Source organism: Rhinatrema bivittatum, chromosome 7 (genome assembly GCF_901001135.1).
Source record: "Rhinatrema bivittatum chromosome 7, aRhiBiv1.1, whole genome shotgun sequence".
Classification (NCBI taxonomy): Eukaryota; Metazoa; Chordata; class Amphibia; order Gymnophiona; family Rhinatrematidae; genus Rhinatrema; species Rhinatrema bivittatum.
This window is the reverse complement of record NC_042621.1, coordinates 108,089,880-108,113,645: the sequence shown is the minus strand read 5'-3', so window position 1 is coordinate 108,113,645 and position 23,766 is coordinate 108,089,880. Positions and strand designations below refer to the sequence as shown.

Sequence of the window (23,766 nt, the reverse complement as noted above, 5' to 3'; positions counted from 1 at the left end):
TCCAATGTTCAAAATGTGGTTTTGACTTCCAAAAATAGGCAGTGGTTATCCTGGCTGCATGTAGTAGATTGTCGATAAGTCTGCGGATTCACTTATTTGGAGGAGCAACCTCCCATCGTCCCAACAAGAAGAAGGAGGCTGTAAGCTGAATCGCAAAATGAGTTATCTGCATGATAGTAGCTTGTACCTCTAACCAAAAATCTACGACTATCGGACAGCTCCACCATATACGCAAGTATGAAGTTGTCAAACCACAACCCCTCCAACATAAAGGACTTGTAGTGCTAAACTTGGTAAAAAATAAAGGATGTCTATATATTCTATGTAAAAGGCGGAACATAAGCTCCCGATTCTTGTTACACCAAGATAATTTAAAAGCAGCCCGCCAAATAGCCCCCAATCAACATCATCTAGATGCAAAGATAAATCTACATTCCATTTATTAATAAGGGTTGCACTGGTCTCCAATGTTTTGATCCCATCTTGCAAATAAATATATAGACGAAAAATCAATTTTGATTGATAAAAGGGAGGTGTTAATCGTTCCAGTCCTGTACAGGGTCATAACAAAGAGAAGGCTTCACCCCCACCCAGCAAATCTCTGCACAATTGCTCATAAATGTCCCAGGCCTTTCTTGGGCACAGGGATTGAGGAACCCTGCTTCTGGGATGCCCAGAGATAGGGAAGACCTCCCCTGAAGTGGTGGTGACCTGCTGCAAGGAACAACTCCGGAGTTTATATCAGCTTTTTGGGAAAAGATACAATTTTGTTAGAAGATCCAAGAGGAAGTTTCAGCTGCCTTTTCTTCCTGTTTTGAAGCAAGAGAATTTCTTGTTGCAAGGGGATCCTGCCCCTCAGGGATCCATGGAGAACTAAATAGACAGAGTAAGTTCAAGGAGATCCTGAAGATCTGCTAACTGTGAGTAAAGGAAAGTAGCATCACTGGGGACACCCATCCAGTGTTTCACCACCCTGGGGAGAGAACAAGAGAATTTACTCTCTCTGCCATAGACTTTAGCCAGCTTTATCAGTTTGGAAGAGGTTTTGACCACTTTTCCTAAATCCAAGAGAGTGGTTGTTTCCCTGTCCCGATACAGAGGGAAGAGATTGTAAGAAATTGGGAATTCTGTGGTGCTGCAGTTTGTGTTTGTGCCATTCATCATCAGTGTTTAACAGTATAGACTTTAATTTTAGACACCAAGCCAGTGATTCCAGAGTATTTCTTTTACACTCACTGCACCCACATTAAGGACAAGTATCCTCCCCAAGGCAACACAGAGAACCTCAGAGGATTATGTAAAAAGGTCATCCCTGTCACATTGGGCCCTGGACATGTATCTTCCCCTCCACCTACAAAGGATCCTGCCTGGAAGAAAGTGGAAATGTGAAAGAGCTAGCTGGTGAGAGGTTCCAGCCCCAAAGGGTAACATATATTTATATGGGCTCATTGGGTAGCAGTCCGCACTAGGTGATGGGGGTTACAGTGATTATTAGATGTTTTGAACAGATATGGTAACATTTCTGGGTTTTTTTCATTTCTGTAAAGAAGAGCTTTTCTAATTAGGACTTAAATTGTGTGGTCATCCTTGAGTATCTAATTTTACACTGACCAATAAAAGTTTTGTATATTTGAGAATTACAATAGTACTTCATGTTCAAGATTTCTGTAAAGTTAACAATTAACCTGTAGTTCATAAAATTGAGCTGGCTGGATCTGTGTGTCTCCTGGACTGCAAGGATTAGTCTTTAGAAATTTAACATCTGGATTAAAAAGGCATGTCAGCGTAGCAATTTTTGGGAACTGACTCTTTCCCTTCTAGAGACCCAAAAGAAAGAGAGTCCAGACTGCTTCAGGCCAACACCCACCCCAAGTGGAGCATTCTCCTCTCTGCTGTCCCCTATCCTGCGCAGATGATACCCTGCAAGATCTTGTGATGGTTATGATGGAGATTATCCTTGAATCCCCCAGGATGATTTTGGCATCCATGTGGATGAATCAAAGTTGGACTCTGCACAAGAATTTGAGGTCCTCAGATTAACCCAACAAATTGCTCAACCTGGTACTCTCTCCGCAACATCCCTTACAAGAACTATCCATTGAAAACCTGAGGTCCACCCAGTTCTCCTGGGGAGCTTTTAACCCCCATGACCTCCTCTACCCTAAAAAAAGCCACTGAGGCCAGAGCTATAAAATTTGTCCAACCAACAAATTGGATCAATCCCAAATCCCTGCCAAACAATGTTATAGGGCCCATTACTAGCTCATATCCTGCCAGAGTTGCAACACTAGTTAATCCCTAGAATAAAGACCTGAATGCTACCATCAGTGCTATTGCCCCATGTTTATTATTTGATTATGATCAGTTATCTTTTTTACAGTTCCATAATTGAGAAGATAATCAAGATGATAATGAAGATGCTGGTGTTTTAAGCTACCTTCTCTGGAGGATTGTTTTAGTCTTTTTTTTTTTTTTTGTTTTCTGCTTTTCACTCTGTTACTGTGATTAGCTATTTTTTTTCTTCCATCATTTGTATTGAAAATTTGAAGCAGTGCATGAAAGAATATTTTAACATAATAAGTCATGTTCATCAAAGAAAAGACATGTAGGTCAAAGCTATACACAGGCAAATTAATGCTCGTAAGCACATGTCAAAATATTAAACACCTTCTTGCAGCTCATAGACCTGTGTGAAACCCGCTTCATAATTACCCCCCTCCCCCCCCATCAGGTATACCAGTAAGCAGAGGACTGTCATTCAAAAGTCGATGTACTATACATAGTGGAGACAAAATTAACACTTTCGTTTCACTACTGACTTCCACCACCTGAGGCAGATAGTAAGGAAGCGTCTAACTGGGTGCAACTGTGCTCGGACGAGCATCAGGAGAGAGATATGCCTGAAAAGGTCTCCAGATGTTTAACATGGAGTGGAAACGTTTAGGTGTGTTTGAACATGCAGTGAGAAACTCAAAGGTGAATATTTTCACCATTCGTGCAAACCAGGCTTCTGGTCTAGGGAGTGAGTCGCCCTTCCAGTGGGCAAGTAGGGTTTTCTTGCCCACAGGACCCATTCTTTGCAGTAGAAGACAGGTATTTGCCTCATACTGTTTCCTAAAGCAGGCGAAGGTGCCAAATAGCCAGATGTTTGGGTTTATAGGGACCTGGATCCCTATAATTGCAGTGCAGATCTCCCCCACTTTGCACCAAAATGAGTAAATACAAGGACAAGACCAAAATACATGTGAGTAAGTTCCAACCTCAGTACCACATTTGGAATAGACATTAGAGGGGGACTGTTTTGTTTTAAATGCCTTATCCAGAGTCCAATAATATTGCCAGAGAAATTTAAATTGCAGTTCTCTTAAAATGGTATTTTCACTTAGGGATGGAATATTCAGAAAACATTCCTTAAACTCTGGAAAGGAGAGGCCAGCTTTGCCATTTCTGAAAGAGAGAAGATAATACATCCTCATATGGGACTTCTTGAAGCTCTCTATGAAATGAGGCCACCGAAAGTTTGTGTTTTATTTCCTACAGTGATTTCCCTTAACAATTTAGTAGAGTGTGAATCTTGAAAAGCATCCCCAAAAGTCTGAAGAAAATGCCTTACTTGAAGGTAGGCATAAAAATCTTTCCGGGGTACCTGGAATGTCTCCCGTAACTCCTGAAACCTGTATGGTGCTTCTGTAACACCCAAAAATAATTGGTAAACATTGGTTAGACCCCTCTCCTTCCAACCACAAAAAAATGACTGTCCCATCTCTGGAGAGAACAAGATGTTATTGCAGATAGTTAATAAGGAAGATACCTTAGTGATGTGACCAGTGAATTGGCAGAGATAGGACCAAGCTTTTCTACATGAACAAACCAATAAACGTTGCCTTAATGCGGGTGAGAGTAGTTTAGCCTCTATTTGAGGTAGAAAGTTTAAAGCTGATACCTCCAACTATTGGGTTAGATGCTCATAGGGTATTGAGAAGGAAGATCCAAGAATAGTCTCTCACACATCTCAACATACAAGCTAAGTTGTATAATTAAAAATCTGGCCAGTCCAAATCCTCTTGTTCCTGTGGTTTACAGAGGATGTCATCATGCCTTTGTATCACTCCATGGTGAGACTGCACCTTGAGTACTGTGTACAATTCTGGTCACCACATCTCAAGAAAGATATAGTTGCGATGGAGAAGGTACAGAGAAGGGCAACCAAAATGATAAAGGGGATGGAACTGCTCCCCTATGAGGAAAGACTAAAGAAGCTAAGGATGTTCAACTCGGAGAAGAGACGGCTGAGGGGGGATATGATAGAGGTCTTTAAGATCATGAGAGGTCTTGAACGAGTAGATGTGAATCGGTTATTTACTCTTTCGGATACGCACAATTAAACTCTGGAATTTGTTGCCAGGGGATGTGGTTAGTACAGTTAGTGTAGCTGGGTTTAAAAAAGGTTAGACAAGTTCTTGGAGGAGAAGTCCATTACCTGCTATTAATCAAATTGACTTAGAAAATAGCCACTGCTATTACTAGCATCAGTAGCATACTTAGTTTTTGGTTACTTGCCAGGTTCGTGTAGCCTGGATTGGCCACTGTTGGAAATAGGATGCTGAGCATGATGGACCCTTGGTCTGACCCAGTATGGTAATTTCTTATGTTCTTAATTCCTACCTTTTTATCTTTGGCCGGAGGAAAATAACACGATCCCACCTAATCCCTACATAATTTCTCACTCTCTGTTTTTGATAAATTAGTTTCCTGGATGCATGCAACAGACGCTTTACATCTCCGTAGATGTTGCAGTATCTTCTTCCTCTTAATAGGAGAGCCTAAGCCATTCACATTCCAGGAAATCACCCTGGGCATTGCGTGTAAGAGTGCTAACAATAAAGCGACATAGAAGCCCAGTAATATATATATTTAGCAGGCAAGGCTCCCAGCCGGACCTTGCCTGCTATGTACGTTACAGGAACATATAAAGGGCCCATAATGTAGAAACTAAAGAAAATACAAAGTCCCCAAAAGGCCAGGGGGCACAGGGTCAGCGTTAAGTGAATAAGCTGCTTTATCTGGTCCTGATTGCCTCGTGATGAAAAATTAAATGCCTCCAAAATAACCCAAAACCCATAGAAGAGAAATATTCTGATGTACCCCTTTACCTGGTATACTCCCCCACCCCTTCCCCATATCTTTTCCCTTTCCCTCAACATTCAACAGAACAAGTCCGTCCCCCCAACGCAATAGGGGAGTGATCTCATTAATGTGATCGGATGCCATGCCCCAAACTACTGTAAGAAAAAAATAGACCCGGCTCACCAAAAAATATCTTAATAAAGATGTACAGTAATCATTGTAAATTTAAACAACTGCAAAAACAAAAAGAGAGAAGAGTACTGTAGTCGATGGTCTAATCAGATATGATAAACATTATTCAAAGTTATCCTTCTGCACATACAGACATGCTTCCAGCCAACATGGAATCTCATGAGGGGAGATGAAAGCCCCAAGTTCCATATGGCTACCGTAATTAATCAACTCAACTTAATAAACGGATCACTCCGGGTGGGGGGTTTTGCTTTTATTGTCCACGTCTTCATTCGGGGGTGGACGTTGCAACCCTGCTACACACGCGAGCCAGATGACTCAAGCAATATAGCCACACAAAAATCAGAGGTAAATAAGTAAATACTATATCATAACTCATACTTTATTGAATACAACTATTTGCACAATGTATTTTATGTATATAATGGACCTAGCTTATCCAATAGATATATATGTATCAAAGATAAAATACACTCACGCTATAACTTAACCCTCAAATCATCACCATCATACTGTACTCTAAAATTATCACAATCATACCATACTATCCTCATTCACAATGCCCCTCACAATTAACACCCTATAAAACCAATTGCAACACCAACTCTCAAACAACCTGCTTTTTAACCATTAGTGAATTCCTTCTTACTTTACATTTTTACCTACGTAGAATGTATTTCACAAGAGAAATATAATGGATTAATATCATTAAAGTAGATCTTTCCTGTATCTCAATCCAGTGCTGTCCTTCTTTCATCTTGATCCAGTAAAGCCCTCTTAAGCCTATCGAGTCCGACGAGAGCCTCGTTTCTCCCTGTTACACAGGGCTTCTTCAGGGACTTCACTTGTAGATGTTGTTTAATAGCCGGTTTCTACTGATCAATCGATAACCTTAGGTCCATCATATAACTGCAAAATTATTAAAATCTACAATGTAATCACTACACTCATGTCAACATATCACAATATTTTTCACGATGTCTAATGATATATTTCACACATATTCAATTAATCTAGTGCTGGAAAATATAAAACTAATGTAATACATTTCATGGTATATATATTATATGTTTGATTAACATTCGGTACTGATATAAATAATATTCACAAATATATATATACTTCAGTATGGTTTAAGTATGGTATAGACAACACCGGGTATGTGTACAGAAAAGCAGAAAAAACTGCTTTTCTGTACTCCCTCCGACTTAATATCATAGCGATATTAAGTTGGAGGCCCCCCCCAAAAAACCCCCAAAACAAAACATCTTTAAAAAAAAAAAATCTGCCCACCGGTCTGCAGGTTCGAAAACGGACGCTCAATTTTGCTGGCATCCATTTTCTGAGCCCATGGCTGTCAGTGGGTTCGAAAACCTACACCAGTAAAATTAAGCGTCTGCTGTCAGACCTGCTGACAGCCACCGCTTCCGCTAATATGGAGGTGCTAGGGACGCGCTAGTGTCCCTAGCGCCTCCTTATTAGCACGGGCCCTAATTTAAATATAGAATCGCGCACCCAGGAGAGGTGCCTGGGCACGCGTCGGGAGAGTGGGCGCTCAACATGGAGCGCCGGCTCTCCCGCGGGTTGTTTTTTTTTTTTGTTTGAATCGGCCTGCTACTCAGGTACAGTTCCAAAGCTGCAGAACTCCCTACCTCTCCACATCAGACTAGCAACGAACAAGCTAGCCTTCAGAAAACTACTGAAAAGGAGGCTTTTTGAAATTGACTCCCCAATTCAAGACACAATGTAAGATTTGCGTCTCTGAACCTCAAATGCACTTTCATGAGCGTGTAAAACATCACAAACTTTATCATTGTTTCCAGCCAGTGTGTTCAAAGTGTTACAGATATAACTGTTTGTATGGTGCAGTGTCATAGTGCACACTGGCTGGCGATGGTGGGAGTGGTGCAACATTGGGAATTGAGTACAGTATGGGTATGCATAGATAGGGTCGTCATGTAGTGGTTTAAGCTGGCTAGGTGGTCGAGAGTTTTTTATAGTCCTAAGCTGCTAACAATTACACCTCACTTTTTATCTCCAGTCTCACCTCACTAATTGTGTGATTCCAGCCTCTGGAAGTCCACCCCGTGTATTACCTGCTGTAATTGCACTATAAAATACCTGCTGCATTCGTCTGCATATGCTGTCCTATTATATGTGCCTCACTGGATGCAAACCGTATTGATGCTACTATCCTGTACTAAGTTTTGTATTTATTTTTTGTTCTGTTTTGTAACTTGCTTTCAGTTTTCGTGACAGAAAAGTGTGAAATAAATGATGATGATGTTCCTTGCCATGTTCTCTCTCAAATATTTTCTAACTTAACAACAGTATGTCTACTTTCATCTGGAATAAGAATTCCCCAGAATCAAATTGATAGTTTTGCAGGGTTCTAAAAAATGTGGAGGTGTTTGCCAAACCTTAAATTATATTACTGGGCTTCCTGGCTTCAGTGTTTAAAATACTGGTTGAATTTGCTACTTGGAGGAATACCAAGATGAAAATTTACAATTGGGAATATTGCTGTTGGCTGCCCGTTTCCCTTCCAGGAAGTGGACAGATTTGTAAATCTAGTTCCATTTTAACACATTCTCGTAAAGTATGCAGGGTAGTTTGTAACTTTTGGTGACATTTCTGGAGAAATTCCCTCCCCTTTATCTCCACATAAACAAAACCCTTATATTTCCATGTGCATATTTTGTCCTACTTTGGAATTATGGCACCAGGCTGGACTTCACTAGGTGAGGCAGAGGTGGGGGGGATGAATGGGTTAAAATCTTATTTATCTTCTGAATTGGGCCCTGCCAAGCAAGACATTTTTTTTTTTTTGCATCTGTCATCTGATGCAGCTAAGACAGCCTCTTTGGACTCTTCCATATAAAGAAAAAAGGCTTAGTTGCAAGGACCCTGTTCTCAATTATCAGCAATGTTATAGCAGGGCTTGCTGTGCCTTGGAGACCTCTGCTCTACATCGCAGAGCTAATTTCTCAGTGGAATGGAGAGTTGCAGTTACATGTGGGGTACTCTACATTGGCAAGCGCATAAGTGTTGGCAAGTCAGATGTAAAACGGTAATGAAACAGGCTAAGAGATTTTGAAAAGAAACTTTCCATATAGGCAAAAACTCACAGAAATGTTTTCAAGTACATTTGAAGCAAAAAGCCTGTTGTGAGGGGAGTCTGTTGGTCTGCTATCTGACTGAAGGGCCAAAGGGGAAAGAGCAGAAAAAGGGAATGAAGTCTTTGCTTTCCTCTTTATTATAGCAGGATGTTGGGAGCTGGAAACTTTCTTTGATACGGGTTTTCCTCAGCAATTAAAAACAAATCTCTGTGATAACGGAGGGTTTAATAGATCAGAACTGACAAAGAGGAACGGACCCATGTTCCCTCAAATTTCCGAAACACCTGTCGATTTTAAAAGCCCTAGGCGCGCCGAAGGTGGGAGATACCTGCGTGAGTCGGCGTGGCGCGCGCCGTGCGGATTAAAAAACCTGCGCGAGTACATGTGTATCTCCCAGTACGCGCGCGCACAATCTTTTTGCCAAAAGGGGCGGGGCATTGGTTTAGAGGGGACAGGAGCGGGCCGGGGCTGAGGCGTGATTTCTGCATGTACCTATTTATGTGCACAAGCGCGCGCCAGGGTCCCCTACCACGCAGTTTTACTTCTGCTATGGATTTATTTATTTATTTATTTAGAGTTTTTATATACCGACATTCTTGAAAAAAATATCAAATCATATCGGTTTCCATTGAAACAGAACAATCGCGGTTATGGCGTTACATTAAAACAAACCGTCGAATAACCAGTATAGATAACAGGTATAAATAGAACGGCAAATATAAATAACAAATATAAATGACAGTATAAAACAAATATAAGTAACAAGTATAATAGAACAGCAAACGGAGCTAATAGGTCGCAAGTCGACAAATAACGAAGATAAATAGAATCGCAAAATAGTGGGGATAGGCGTTGATGGGCGTTGTATGATATAGGGCGACAAGAGGGTATCACTATGAACCTGAGAATTAGATAGGGCGAGAGCGGGGGTCCTAAAGGATAGCGGGTGACGGTGAGGAGAGAGGGAAAGGAGGAGCGGGCTGTAGAACAAGGGAGGGAAGAGGAGGAAGAGGGAAGGAGCGGGTGGCATTAAGTCAAGCTAAGGGGAACATGCTGATGGCATTTAAGTCATAAAATTGAAAAAAATAGGTTACGTAGCGAGGTTTAGGGGGGTCTGGCCTAACAGGGTAAAAGGTAGGCAAAGTAACGGGGGGAGGGGGGTAGAAAGGCTGATTAACTGGGTGAACTGGGAGCATGGGTTCTAGCATTGGCGCACATGACTTGTAAAATTTTCTCCACTTACGCGAGTAAGGCGGCTTTTGCACGCACATGCATGTGTCGGTATGAAATCGGGCGCACATGTACGCGTGAATAGCTGATTTTAAAACATGCGCATAGGTTTTAAAATCGCTGCGTCCGTGTGTGAACGTCCATGCGCGGCAGAGTTTTCTTTGTGTGCCACTTTTTATAAGCCAAGTTCAAATTTGTGCACTATGAGCCAGTAGAGTGCAAATACTATTGGGATTTCTTGTGCACGCTGTGTTTTGCTGTGTGTGCATGGGGTTCACGACCTGTGTGTCCATATGCTTTGCAGATATCTAAGTTTAGCTGTTCTATAGTTAAACGTGATTTTAGGTTGCAGGGACATTTTACGTGCAATACCGTGCAAGTTGTTTATGATGTGGTCTGTCCCTCCCTGTAACCTATTTTACAGTAAATTGGACAGACTAAATATTCTATCAGTGTTCATATTAGGGAACATCTAAGTTATTTGGTGCTTGATATCTTATGAATATGCATCTGTGTGCTTGCATGTCCCCTTACACATATATATTTTAGTGAGTTTTCTTCTTTTAATTTTTTTTTTTTTTAATTTGCTGGGTACCACTTTAACTGTGAGTGTGGTACCCTTTGAACCTTATTTAGCTGCAATTTTTTCTTTAATCTTTACAGAATCACGCATTGTCCCCATCCCCGCTTGCCAGTTCCTTGCCCGGTCCTACAGCGTCAGGTGTGTTGGCTGCTGTTTCTGCGATGGGCTTGCCAGTTCTGGCCCAAGGGCTGTGGGAGGGCCGGTGAGGCAAGGCCCGGCTCCGGGTGAAGGTTGTTGCTCTAGCAAAGCCCGCTTGGTTCCTAACGTAAGCTGATATCGTTTGGCGGGATTAAATGGTTGCACTCTGTTATTGTATCAGTGTGTACGTCCTTAGTTTGCCGAAAGATTTATGATGTAGGTTTTAACCGTAACCTGCTGTGAACTTTGAAAAGTGCAAGCTATAAATGTATTAAACATTAAACATTTATCAGTCCTCATGGTATATAACTAATTGTCCTTTATTAATGTCTAGTCAGGGTGCTTTATTATCTGTGCAATATTATTAAGTGCGAGTTTTCGTGGTCACAATGGAAAGTGGATTCTTGTTGGCCCAGGTGAAAATACTCAAGGGACATGAAGTTTTAGACTTTAGCTTACTTGAGGAAGGTCCTAAAGCTTTTCCAGTTTGTGCTGCGCTAGCGTGATCTTGCCTGTTGGTGTTGTAAGCACGGCGCCCAGCTAGGACTGCACAGAAGTGCTGCCCTTTAGAAAACCCCAAAACAGGCAGAGCACATTTCTCTCAGTACAGAAGGCAAGGTTACCCCCACTGCCATTCTGCACAGCCCTTCTCGCATTCCCCTGTGATCGCCCGTGCGGCAGGTCACTAAGAGAATGGGAAGTGAGTAATGACGGGTAATGAGAGAGTGGAAAGCCGATGCAGCCCTTCTGCAGGAGGAGTCTATTCGGAAAGCCAATTGTAATTCCCTAAAAGACGGCAAGACACACCAAAGAAACTGGAAGGTAGAGAAATTTGGTGATGGATATAGGCAACAAAAGAATTGTGAGGTGGATTTTCAAAAGGATTTAGCTTCCCAAGTACAGAGTTAGGCGGCTAGATCCAAGCTTTTAAAAATCTGTGCCCTCTCCTGCACCCTCCCCCCTCCTGGTTTCACTGGGGTCAATATTCAAAGGCATTTATCCGGATAACTCAGAAGTTACCCGGATAAAGGCCAGCTTTTGAATATTGGCGCCATGTATCCAGATGAATCTTAAGCATTTCAAGGGCAGAGTTAAGGTAGCTGAATAACTTTTTAGGCTATCTTTAGACATGTGCAGGAGGATGGTTAAAGATATCCAGGAGTATGTTCTTGGATAATTTTTAAACTTAAATGACTGTATTCGAAGGCACAAGGCCCTCAGTGGTACTTTTGGGGGTGGGGGTGGGGGGATCTGCCAGCTGGTCCGGTCTGCTTTTGTTGAAGTCGGGGGTGGGGGATCGGGCTGAGAGGCCCACTCAACTGACGTAAACTAGCACTCCTTAACTTTGAATATAGCTGGTTTAAAACGTAACCGCTGATATTCAAAGATAGCCAGTTAAGTTTTAAAGTTATCCTGGTATGATGACCCAAATATCCACAGACAACTTTAATCTGGTTAACTTTACCCGGATAAGTTATTCATTCTGGGCTTTTCTGATTATTGACCTCACCAAACTTAGTCACTCAAAAAAAATGGATGTTCCAGGAGGCGTGGTTAAGTCAGGAGAGGGGAAGGACTTACCGTAGCTGGCTGGAGGCGAAATTTCAGCGCTAGCCGACTAAGTTACACGGCTGCCCCTGTGCGCAGGGATTATAGGGAACCACGTACTTCTGACCTTGCGATCCTACCCCCGCCTTCAACCCAGCTCATGAAGAGGAAGTTTCCCCCACTCCTCCTCCCACCCCAGTCCTGTGATCCTCTCCATGTTCAACCACCATGCTGGACTTGCTAATCATGATAAGGTGCTGTGTGGGGGGGTTTTTTGGGGTTTTTTTTAGGATGAGGGGGAAGTGGCGCAGGGCAGCACGGAATCTTTTTACAAAAGATCTACCAGCCTAACCTAAGGGCCCTGGGTTACTAAGAAAAACGTTTTAAGGGCAGCTTTTTAAAAAATATGCGCGCGCTTCCATGTGCGCACGCTACCCGGCGCACGCAATTTTATAACGTGTGCGCCGGCGCGCGCATGTTATAAAACCAGTGGGCTGTGCGCACACGTGCGCTGGATTTTGTAATCCACGCACGCATGTGCAGGCGCAACGGGGGGTAGATTATAGCTAGTTTCGTGCAGCGACGCATCGCAGCTTTCCCCGGTTCCCTCCCAGTCCGCTCCAATTAAGGAGTGCCTTACCTATTTTTTTTTTTGTTTTTTAAGTTGCTGCTTCTCCGGAGCAGAAGCAACTTGCGCGCGCCGGCCGACAGCCAGCGCGCGCTTCTCCGGTACAACGGCAAATGGCCGCTGTACCAGTGCCTCCAGCCCCGCCCCTGCCCACCCTGCAGACCACTCCTCTCCGCCCCCTGGACCACCCCCTTTTAAGGCCCCAGCACTTAATCGCGTTTGAAAATTGGCCGGGCGCGCGTAAGGCCTGGCCACGCATGTAAACCCTGGATTTACGCACGCCGGGGGTTTAAAATGTACCCTTTAGTGAATAGGCCCCTTAAGGAATTATCTGGGTAGATTCTCTGTACTAGCTGGACCTTGGAGCCTGCTACATTTAGGATAACTTCAGCCCCAACCTAGCCGGCTAGTGAGCGGCAGACAATTATCATAAACATAGCCAGCTCAGAGGCCCTTCTGAAAATATATCCCATGAGCCCAGATCTGGGAAGAATGGCCCATGTCAGCTCGCCTAGATATATCCAAGTGCAAATGTACACATACAGCATTGTCCTTATTTAGTCTGTCTGTATTTAAAACCCGCCTTGAATGCCGTCCATAATGATTGAAGACCATTCAATTTGCAGTTTGAAACCAATTTCTAAACTTGCATAGAACTAGAATAAGCTGATAGCGGCCCAGTGGCTGACAGCAACCTTGGTCCTGCAGGGTTCTTTCACTGCCATGAACAACTTTTAATTTGCTTTTTTTTTTCTTTATAGTTTAAAATTTAGTTTAAGGCCAGCGCTGGCTGGAAGGCTTTTACATAGAACATGATGGTATATAAAGGCTGCAAAGTCCATCCGCTGTTTCCATTCTCCCTTTCTGCTCTAGCTTCGCATGTTCTACCTTATCCTCTGGCTTTACCCTCGTTTATCCATGATCAAGTATCCTCTGGGCCTGTCCTGCACTTTTTTCTCAATCCTGATATCAATTATGGCCTCATTACTTCATCATTTCTGTGAATAAATATTTCTTTGCTTTACTCCTGAGACTGCTCTTTCGTATATTGAAAAACCATCCTGTGCATTATTTATACCCAGGAGATGGTGGGATGTCTCCATCGTGTCCTTTCCTCTTGGGTATACGTACACATACTTAATCAAGTGAAACAGGAAGCCAGGCCAGTTTTAGCATTTCTTATCTGAGCTGCTTCCTTACATTTAATTTTCGAAACAGCCTATGAATTAACTGGTGTCATTAGTCTCTGCTTTCTCCTCTTACACAATTCCCAGTGTGCTCTCTTTATTTATTTACTATTTATAAATTTGTAATCAGGGTAAAGCTGTGCTGAAGCGCGGGTTCCTCATTTTCACATGAGTCAAAAATAAGATTAATGACAACCAGTTCCCTGGTGAATAACTGACGAATTGCTTGGAAAAAAAGTCAGTTGAACAACAGTGACATTGTCTGTCTTGTCTTGGGAAAAGGTCCAGCTTGCTTCTATTGGAAGATGTGCTGTTCCCCTTGACCTACTGCATACATTTCCCTGTAGGAGACTAGCGGTGCACAACAAGCACGTATATTTGGCAAGTGGTGGTTTCACAATGGACCAGGATTCGCTTCAGGCTTTCTCTGTGTGTATTGCCAGGGCAGTTGCTGGACAAAACGGCGCCCCCTTTTTCCCTGGCGCGGTGGCGTGCTTGTACAATCCCAGACTAACTCAAAAGGGTGATTTCATCTCCTAGGGTGGTGGGCTCTTCCCGCTCATCTCTTTCAGTGGCACAAATAGGGTCCAAGGCTTCTTGATGCAATGCACAGGGGGCATAATGAAACCATCTGGGATTGAACCCAATTTGGAGGAATGCGAAGGGGTCGAGGAGATTTTATGAGCATGGTGGTCTTGAATTGTCAAAAATAAAATTATTGGGAGCTATACACCACCGGGCCTCATTAAAGAATGGAATTCCGATTTACTGGGTACTTTGGAAACGCGCTTGGAAAGCTTCCAGGCTCGTTTCAGTATGTTCTAAGAGCCCGGAACTCATGTTTTCACCGCATGTATTTGTTTATTTTTATTTATTTAAAATGTTACCCACCCTTCCATAGTTCAGGTGGGATACAAGGAAAACGGAGTATGCTGCAGAGGGGAGCAAAGAGTGCTGTGGTTGTGCTGGGGAAGAGGGGTCAGAGTATGCTGGGGTCCGGCTGGGGAGGAGGGACGTGAATAGGGTTCTCCGGAGAATTTCACCGGCTATCTTCTAGTTATTAATAACGATATATTCCCAGAACCAGACAGTGCCTACTCTCATCATGTTAATTGTTTTATTTACTTTTTCTTTGAGATTTCTATTAACATATGGGTCCATCATAACTTATATGTTATATATGTTAGGTGACTAACGAACTGACTTTCCCCTAAGATGCGACATGACCGCCCAACTGACCGCCGTCTGACCGCCCAACTGACCCTCGCCCTCTCTATTTTCTCTCCCTACCCCAACTGGCCCTCGCCCTTTCTATTTTCTCTCCCCACCCCCCACCCTCTATAGGTTTTCTCCTCGTCTTCCCCTCCCATCTTTTACCCTGCCCTGCTAATTATCCTGATTGCTTTATTTAACTATCTTGATAAAACTAACATGAACATGTGTATATATTTCTCGTATTATCATCTCCTGCCCTGTTAACCCCTACCTGGTGATGTTTTGCAAACGTGCCTCGGTATATAAGAAACCCATAAATAAATAAATAAATAAATAAATAAATACATACATACATACATACACACACACACACACACACACACACACACGCATACACTGTAGATGGGAGGGGGTCTGGGTGTTGGACTAAGTATGGCTCTTGTAAAAACCAAAGAGACGTCCTGGAGTAGCTTACTGATGGAGGAGGTGGAGACCAGCACTGTAATGGAATTTAAACGTACTTGGGACAGATATGAAGAGTAGAGACAGGAATAGACTGAGAGGTTGTGAAAAAGACGTGAGGGCTCTGTTGTTGGTTGAAGTCTGGAAATGTACTCATGTACCCAAAATGGTAGAGATCTAAAAGGAAAGAATTTTAACTTGATAAACTGGATGGGACCATTGGTCTTTATCTGCTGTGATTTACTGCGCAACTGTACTCTATATCCATATCTTTTTTTAGAATTAAACACAATACTCCAGATGATGTCTTATCACTGATTTGTTCAGATGCAAAGGTTTGGCTGTTGGGATTCAATGCCAAGAGGTGCACAGTCGTGTATTTGGGGTGCAGAAATCCGAAGGGACAGGCAGAGTCCCACGGGAACAACTTCATAGTATCAGGGATATTTGCAGCCTCCTTACAGGACCAAAAAGCATCAGAAAGGGTCCTTGTGGGCCCTCGGGAGTAGCAGTCACATATTGAGGGGTTTGAGACATGGGGGACACACTTTCATAGCAAAATGACTATAATCACTGCATGGGTACTCATGGCTTTAAGGTGCAGGAGAGAGAGGAGGAGGAGAAGAAGACACCCTACACACAGAGTCTACAGGACAAGGACTCAGTTTTTAGAGCTGTCAGAGGAGGAAGTCCTGCCTAGGTTCAGGTTTAATAAGCAAACCCTACCGTAACTATGCAGCAGTTAGAGGTGGACCCACAACCCACCAGCCAGCGGGGACATGCCTTGCCTGTACATCTCAAGATCCCCACTGCCATAGCATTTTTTGCTACTGGCACCTTCCAAACTCCTGTTGGGGTCACAACCGGCATAAGCTAGTCCACCACCTCCATGTGTATTGATCAGGTGCTGGATGCCTTGCTAAGGAGAACATGCCAGTATATATCCTTCCCTTAGAGCAGACGGCAGCAAGAACAAATCATGCAGGATTTCTGTCAAGTGGCATGCTTTCCCTCTGTCCAGGGGGCAATCGATTGCACACACCCCCCCCCCCCATAAGGGAACCAAGAGGAGATGAGGCTTCCTACCACACCCACAAGGGCTTCCACTCCCTCAGTATGCAAGTGGTCTGTGACACTAAGGGCCTCATCCTGGACGTTGTGCCCAAGTTTCCTGCATCCACTCATGATGCCTATGTCCTCGCATTCAGGAATTCATGACCTCGTCCAGGAAGGACACATCACGGGGGGGCTGGCTTCTAGGTAAGAAACAATGCATTGATAACAGCATATCCCAGCCTCTGTGGGTGTCCCATATCTCTAGGTGGCCTGCCTGGCCTGGAGGAGAGCTCCGACCCAGCCTAACCCTTTAATGTCCAGTCCAACCTGAAAGCCTATATAACTGTTCTGCTCTGGTTTCTCCTTTGGAGGTGACAGCGGCTATCCCCTCAAAACCTGGCTCATAAGCCCTGTGGCTGGTCACCACCTTCTTCCTCTGTAGAGGAATCCTGCTGCATTTCCAGCTCTAGCTCCTCCTCCTCCTCTTGCTTGCCACATGGCTCATGCACCAGTCCCCCCATGGTTGGGCCTTCCCGACCCGCCGCCTCTTCAGATGAAGATGATCTGTCAGGGAGCTGGTGCATGAGGCACTGAGGCCTTTGTAGCCAGCTTGGCCCTGGCTGTTCTTCCTGACGGCCCACTGCAGCAGAGAAAATGGTATCATGTGTTTTAGTTGCACACCATATGTGTGTGATATTTCAGGAGTTTCCATGTGAACAATCAGTACAGGTCCGCAATCCCTCTTCCAGCATCTCAGACATTAGAGTGAAAATATCTAACGTGTATCTCTTTCAAACATAACATCCCTCCAAACACACACAGTTACTGATCCGGCCTAGCTGCTGAGGGCAGCAACTACCTGCTTACACTCTTTACAAGGGTGGCTTCTTACCCCTAGATGTGGCACCCTGCAAACTCATCTCTCGCATCCAAGTCACAGGGTGGAATAAAAACTGGAGTTAGGAACGGGTGCCCTCCATCATGATTGCAGAAGGACCTGCTTTAGGCACAGAAACTATATGTCATTTAGAAACCTATCCCTTGCAGAACAGTAGGGCAAGGTATTGTATAGACAGTGCTTACCCTGGTGCTGCTCATTTTGGGAGGTGGCCAACTCCACCCCTCCACTCACAATGGACTTCACGATGGCTGCTCTGCCGCCGTCAATGTTACTTGGCTGTCTGCCCCCCTCAGCTCGCAACCTGGCTTGCTTTCTTTTCACGGCACGCTGTAAGTCACGCCACTTGTGGCACAATTCCCCCCCCCCCCCCCCCACTTCTACTGTTTGTTTGTTTTTTTAACTTTTTATTTATTAGAAAATATTTTGTATATAACAAACAGTAGAAAAAAAAACCCAGTAAAGAAAAAAGAGAAACTACCCATCCTCCTGTTACATCGCATGAATAAGCACAGTGATCCGGGAGCACAAAGAAAATCAGACGTCGCATGTTCAAAATATGTAACAGTGTGTCATGGGTAAAAAAAAACCCAACAATATCAAGCAAAAGGAGCCTAGACATTGGGATCACCTCAAGGGACAGCTAGAGCATTCCAGTAATTCCAATAAGATGTCCAGATAGCATCATACGGTGACATAGTATGTTTGAGCAAATGGGTTACCTTCTCCATCAGTGCTATCTCATGAACCTGTTTTCTCCAGCAACCAAGGGTGGGGGTGGATTTCCACACGAGCGCAATAGTATATCTGCCTGCGTGTATCAAATGGTCCGCCAACATTCTTTGAGAGGAGGTGAGATGGTGTCGCCCCCATGGCCCAGTAAACAGAGTTCAGGACGCATGTTAATTGGTTTTCCCAGGATAGTTCAGCATGTAGATGCGACCTGTTGTCAGAAAGAAGTGACGAATGTGCAGGTCCACCAAACGTGCTCAAAAGGGCCTGCTCCACCACAACCCCACCAGTGTAAGCCAGGGGAGGTTGGACTAAATCTGGAGTAGAAAAGGGAGTAGCGATACGCCCTGTGGAGAAGTTTAACCATTGCTTCAACCCATCGAGCGCATAACGAAATTCTATGAGCTTTTTTCCATATTCTATCCTAATGATGAGTATCCCAGTCTAACTGCAAGTCCCCTATTCCAGAGCTGTGTATAAGGGCCAAAGGTAGGTCCTGTTGGATACGGTGTGACTGCAGAGCCTTGTAAAAGAGAGAAACCCCTCTGCAGGGAATACGTTCTTGAAACTTCTGCTGTTTTTGAGCACAGCGTTGATCTTACCATGAATGCGTTCCTCTATCTGCTCTTTCTGATAAGAGCCCAATCTTTTGGCTGCTGCCCCATAGCGAACACTGTGCACTCTCATCAGCTCCTTCACCAGCTTGTCAACTTCCCTAGGAAGAAAGTCGGGCTTGTGAATGTGGGCTGCGCGCTCCTGAGACATGATGGCAAAAAAAACAAGTACCTGTCCCTGGATTTATCCCCGCAAAGACACATATTATGCATATTCCTCTGTGCATTCGAGCGTAATTGGCACGTATTCCTACAGGCACATGAGCGTAATTAGCATGTGTAAGTGGCCGGGAAATTCATGGGGAAATGTTACATGCATAACTAATAAAAATAAAATGCATAGTAGCACATGAATATAGTTGCTTGTGTTATTGTGCATTCTTACGGGCATTGCCTATCTGCCTGTGTAGTGATGGAATTTAAGAACTCCTCTCTGTTCAACCCCCCTCTTCCCCAGTGCTCTTTAGGGTCTTAAGGATGATAAAGAGACAGTGCCAATGACACTTCACATCAGCCTGCAGGTGTGATGGTTGCTGTCAGGATTGGGTGTGCAGCGTATTTGGGCCTGCTGTGGCCGCAGGAATAGTTCAGAAGACTGGACCAACTTAGTTATGGTGCAGTATTTATTTACAGTGCTTCAAAGATACCAGACTCAAAATAGTAGCTCACCTTGCTTCAGGCACAACTAACAGGTAAACGTCCACTGTCTAGGTGTATCGTGAGGTCCTATCAGCTCACTGGGGCCTCCTCCAGCTCTCTAGGCCTGGGCTCTTATGGCAAGGTGAAGAGAACCTCTCTTCACCCAGAATCCCTTGCAGTCTTCTGCCTTAAGGAGACCTGGGTGTGCTCCTTAAGGTAGAATGAGGGAGTTGTCGGTACACCCCATCACAGAGTGCAGTCAGGAAACTTGGCCCCTCCTTGCATTTACCCATATATGGAAGAGCTTCAGGTGTGCAGATCGTAAGACTACTAGGGCCAGCTAATGATTGGAAACCAAACAGTTGCATGGATTGCTTGTCAAATGTGTCACTCAGGGAACACTGACTGAACTGTAGATATCTTTACTAAGACCCATGCACAGGCAACACTGTGAGACTGCTGATGCATGGGAATGATGAATGTGTTGGTTCATGGGGAGATGGACAATAAGGAGAAAGTTGTGTGTTTTCTACTGCTCCTCCTCCTCCTCCTCTAATACCTCTTCAGCATGCATCTGATTATCCAGTGGACCCTAAGTGTGGTCCCATATTCCTGGACTGCTTTTCCTTCTTTCCCTAATCTGTCTGTTTCAGCACTTCACCACTGCACTCAGTCTGGTTCCTTCCAGTCACTTCCATGACTTAAAGCAAAGAAATAACCCTACCAGGTGGTATTCTTCACATTTCCCTGTGATGCCTTATATGTTTTCCCCAACCCCCTTCCCCAGATATACTATTTTTGTTTTTTCACTCTCAACCTCATGGTCTTCAGCAACATTGGGAACATGGCCTGGTCCGATAGTTTCAAAAACATGTAGGCCACACACCCAAGATTAGATGAAGTTCTGGTGCTGACGTAGTAATTTCCTCCAAAGTTGCAGAGTAAGGTAAAAGCTATCCCTTGGTGTCTTTCATCTGTCCTTTGTCATTTGAAACACTCTATAACCGCTGGGATGTGGATGATGGCAGAAACAGCAGGCGGGAATGCAGGCCTCCCTCAGCCAGCAAAGGTTGGCCAGTCTGCACTGTGGCATCCCTAACTCCCTGGGCTAAATGGGGAAGGGGTCCTATAGTGAAGGACTCTGGGGGCTGTTGAGACCCTGAGTGCGCCTTCTGAAGGCAGAGGCACTGGACTACCATCACTGGTTCCCTTCAGGGTGCTCCTCCCCAGTGGTGGCTGCTGCTTCAGCAGGGTGTGGGGCTGGGGCCTTGCCGCTGTTGCCTGTTCCATATTTTTCCTCCTCGTCTGAGGACAACGACAACGAGGAACTGGTATCTGTGAAGACATAAGCAAGTGTGTGTCATGTTGTGTGCTTATATGTTGCAGAGTATGATGCGCAGGAAGACTGAAGCACAGAAGACTTGCCTTTGGAGGGAGAGGTGAAAGCAAAGGGAAGCATTGTTAGATATGGGACAACCCGGTCATCAGGTGCTGCCTTCCATTTTGGTAGGTGATTGGACATCCTGCCGATTGAGGGGAACATGATGCATATTGCTGGAGGCTACTGTGAGGGAAATAAATGTGCCACAGGGGTTCAAATCACCGGTAGATTTGTATGTAGCAAGACATATAGAGCTGGAATGCTACATATTGTTGAATTGGACTTGAGCCATGTTGGTTACAGGGAAACCCATGTTGGAATGGGAGTACAGTCCCTGAAAGCAGGCCAGCTAGGCTCCAGGGTGTCTTTCCTAAACACTTTCAGGAGAATGGAGCCTGTGCCACAGAGATATGTGAAGGAGAGAAGGGTGAGACCAAGTGTGTCAGAGAAGAGAGCGAGGACATAGATGGAGCTTGTTAACCATCCCGCCGAGCATGCAGCTGGTCCAGCCAGCACCTCCGCTTCAGGTGCAGCTCCCAGGCCGCCACCTTCAAATCCTCAATTTAGAAGATAACAAAATATGAGGCACATTATTAATGCATGGTGGCTGTCCATGTAGGTGCCATACTGGTATGTTACTATTAATTGTTACTCTTTCAGATGTGAGTAGCTGTACCATACTCAATACCATCCCTATTAGCCCCCCCATGAATGGCCTGATCTTTGCCATCCATGCCCCCAACCCCTCTAGACACCCCAAGCAGCCCCCCATGCATGGCCTGACCCTCCCCACACCATTAGCCCTATTCAACTTACCCCACATGGGTAGGTGGCTCTGCCCATCCTCCTCTTCCATCCCCCCTCCCTTGCCGACCCCCCCTGCTGAATCCCTATCCTCCAACCTTGTATAATTCCCACCCCTGCCTCTCTCCTCGCTCCATTGTTGCTGTCCCAAGGCTCACTCTCCCACCTGCCACACCTAGAAGAAGGAAAAAATAAATAAATTTATTTATTTATTTTTTATTTAACAGTTTTTTTATACCGACCTTCATAGTAAATAACCATATCGGATCGGTTTACAGTTTAACAAAGGGAAAAACTAGAGTAAACAAATTCAAGTAAACAAAAGATAACAATAGGTAGGAATAAGTCAAAGTTACAAATCAACAGGGGGAGAGAACTTTGAAGCTTACTACAAGCTGGAAAGAAGAAAGGCCGGTAATAAAAGTATTGTTACCATAGAGTGTACGAGTTATAAAAACTTAAAAAACTGTGCTTTACCCTGAAAGTCTCAGAGTCCATTTTTTTTTAAATAAATAAATATTATTTTTTAAAAATAAATAAATATTTTTTTAAATAAATATTTTTTTAAATAAATAAATATTATTTTTTTAAAATAAATAAAACACTCCCGCCCCGTTCCTCTCTCTACCCACTTCCTCTCCACACCCTCTACTCTTATTCAAAGATGCTACCTCTCTCCATCCCCATCATCAGACATCTCTGTCACAACCAAAAAATACCCACTATACCCATTCAAACTCAATGACCGAGATCCCTTATACCCATCATGACCTCCCCCCTCACACAACTTCACTCTTTACCCTGACGCTCTTCAATGCTCAATCCCTTGTTAAAAAAACAGACATACTCAATGACTATCTGCTAGAATCAAAGCCAGACATTTGTGCTATCGCAGAAACCTGGCTTAAACACACAGATGTGGCCTTGCTCAACCAATTACCATCACATCCCTATGACATATTCTCGCTACCCAGAACCAAAAAAAAGAGGCAGCGGCCTATTACTTGCTGCAAAAAAATAACTAGGACTAATACATCAGATTGTGAAGACCGCCCCTAAATTCAAAATCGGCCTCTTCAGATCGAATCAATTACAAATCTGCCTAATCTACACCCCGCCAGGGCTACTAGACACCGACGCCTTCCCCCCTCATTGAATTCAGCCGCTCCGAAATCGGAGTGGCCTCGGAGGGAACAGGCAGCGCACGCTGGGCTCGGCGCGCGCAGGTTGCACAAATGTGCACCCCCTTGCGCGCGCCGACCCTGGATTTTATAAGATACACGCGGCTACGCGCGTATCTTATAAAATCCAGCGTACTTTTGTTCGCACCTGCTGCGCGAACAAAAGTACGCGCTCGCGCAAGTTTTTAAAATCTGCCCCTTACTGAAGAAATCAAACCTGGATCCAGGGAATCCCTCTAACTTCCGTCCCATTTCTAACCTGCCATTTATAGCCAAACTTCTGGAGAGACTGGTTAACTCCCAACTCTCAGATTATCTTGACAAACACAAAATCCTCTACCCCGCTCGATTTGGTTTTTGTAAATCCCTTAACACAGAATTCCTCCTAATTTCTCTCACAGACACCCTTCTCTTGGGATTAGACAAAGGACAATCATACTTACTGGCACTTCTGGATATCTCATCCACGGTTGATACAGTTAATCACTCCATCCTCCTAAACCGCCTCTCTAATATAGGCATCTCAGGAACTGCCCTCAGATGGTTTGAGTCTTTCCTGAGCAACAGATGCTACAAGGTCAGAATAAGCAATAAAGAATCTCCCCCTATCAGCTCTACCTCTGGAGTCCCTCAGGGCTCTTCCCTCTCTCCCACTCTCTTCAATGTCCATCTCTTACCCCTTTGCCACCTCCTCGCAAACCTAAAACTAACTCATTTTATATATGCCGATGATGTTCAGATACTTATCCCCATAACAGAATCCCTCCCCAAATCCCTCAAACTCTGGGACAAATGCCTCCACTCCATCAACCTCCTCCTCACCGGTCTCAACCTCATCCTCAACACGGCCAAGACCGAACTCCTTCTCTGGACCACAGCAACCTTGCCCCCCCCCCCCAGCCCTCATCCACCACAGCCGCACAAGTGAGAGACCTCGGCATTGTCCTAGACAACCGACTGAACTTAAAAAAATTCGTGAACAACACTACAAAAGACTGCTTCTACAAACTCCAAATACTAAAAAAAAACAGA

General features: G+C 44.3%; 1 protein-coding gene across 2 annotated transcripts in view; it reads left to right on the top strand.

Annotated features, from left to right (window-relative positions):
- ST3GAL2 (ST3 beta-galactoside alpha-2,3-sialyltransferase 2) overlaps positions 1-23,766 on the top strand; it is a 334,488-nt gene that overhangs the window by 68,333 nt on the left and 242,389 nt on the right. For both annotated transcript variants that reach the window (XM_029608905.1, XM_029608903.1), the window contains exon 2: positions 20,755-20,874. The gene's annotated coding sequence lies outside the window, so the exon portion shown is untranslated. The remainder of the gene's footprint in view (positions 1-20,754; positions 20,875-23,766) is intronic.